We start from the raw sequence: 1,349 nt of genomic DNA, 5'->3' as shown, positions 1-1,349 counted from the left end.
AAGCGAACGAGGGAGAGAAAGAACAAGATGGATCAAGACCAAAATAATCCAAGTACATTGATCTCCTATGCTATTCCTACTCTAAATGGTACTACATCAAGCATTAGGATCGAAAGGACTTTGAAAAAGCGAACGAGGGAGAGAAAGAACAAGATGGATCAAGACCAAAATAATCCAAGTACATTGATCTCCTATGCTATTCCTACTCTAGATGGTACTACATCAAGCATTTGGAGGCCGAATGTGCAAGCAAACAATTTTGAGATCAAGCTTGCAATTATTCAGATGATCCAGATAGTGTACAATTTTCTAGCCCCAATGATGACCCTAACTCTCATAGTGCTAATTTTCCTGAAATATGTGATACTTTTAAGCATAATGGAGTTAGTGATGATGCCATTAGACTTAGGTTGTTTCTTTTCTCCTTAAGGGATAAAGCAAAAGATTGGCTTAACTCTCTTCCTACAGGTTCGATTACAACATGGGATGACTTGGCACAAAAGTTTTTATCTAAGTATTTTCCACTTGCTAAAACGGCAAAATTAAGGAATGACATAACAACTTTTTCTCAATTTGATAATGAAACCTTATCTGAGTCATGGGAGAGATTTAAGGAACTACTTAGGAAGTGTCCTCGCCATGGTCTACCTGTTTGGATGCAAGTGCAAACTTTTTATAGTGGCATTAATCAATCTAATCGTTCAATGTTAAATGCAACTACACGTGGTACCCTTATGAGGAAAATTCCCGAAGAAGCATATGAACTTTTGGAGGAGATGGTGGCTAATAGCTATCAATGGGGCAATGAGAGAATAAATAAAAAGGGAGTTGGAATTTATAATGTTGATTCTATCACTGCTTTATCGGCTCAACTTGCTACATTAAATAAGAAATTGGAAAATTTGGGGGTTTCCACTATGAATGTTTCTTTTGTTCCCTTTCCTTCTTGTGAGCTTTGTGGGCAAGGGGGACACGCTAGTGTAGACTGTCAAATAGGAAATCCATTTTCTTCTTCTTCCGAACAAGCTAATTTTGTTTCTTATGGTGGCAACAAGTCCAATTTCAATCTCTACTCCAACACTTACAATCCAGGATGGAGAAACCATCTAAATTTTTCTTGGAGTAATAACCAACAAAGAGCACCTCCCGACTTTTAGCAGCAACAACAACAAAATCCATAAGAGAAGAAGCCAAATTTAGAGGATATGATGGCATAATTTATCAACAGTACGGAGGCAAGAATTCAAGGGTTGAAAACTCAAATTGGACAACTTGCTCAAGCAATTTCGGCAAGACCACAAGGAGGATTACCTAGCAGTACTAAAAAGAATCCTAGGGAACAAGTAAAG

At 37.7% G+C, this 1,349-nt stretch overlaps 1 non-coding gene across 1 annotated transcript; it reads right to left on the bottom strand.

Annotated features, from left to right (window-relative positions):
- Positions 1–539: 539 nt before the first annotated feature.
- LOC148800708 (small nucleolar RNA R71) lies at positions 540–646 on the bottom strand. Its single transcript, XR_016071009.1, has one exon. It is a non-coding gene; the product is annotated as a small nucleolar RNA R71 (small nucleolar RNA).
- Between the last annotated feature and the right edge of the window lie 703 nt (positions 647–1,349).

Source organism: Nelumbo nucifera, chromosome 4, assembly GCF_055504915.1.
Source record: "Nelumbo nucifera cultivar China Antique chromosome 4, China Antique-T2T, whole genome shotgun sequence".
In the NCBI taxonomy this organism is placed as follows: Eukaryota; Viridiplantae; Streptophyta; class Magnoliopsida; order Proteales; family Nelumbonaceae; genus Nelumbo; species Nelumbo nucifera.
Note: the sequence above shows the minus strand (reverse complement) of the source record. Positions and strands in the feature narration are given on the sequence as shown.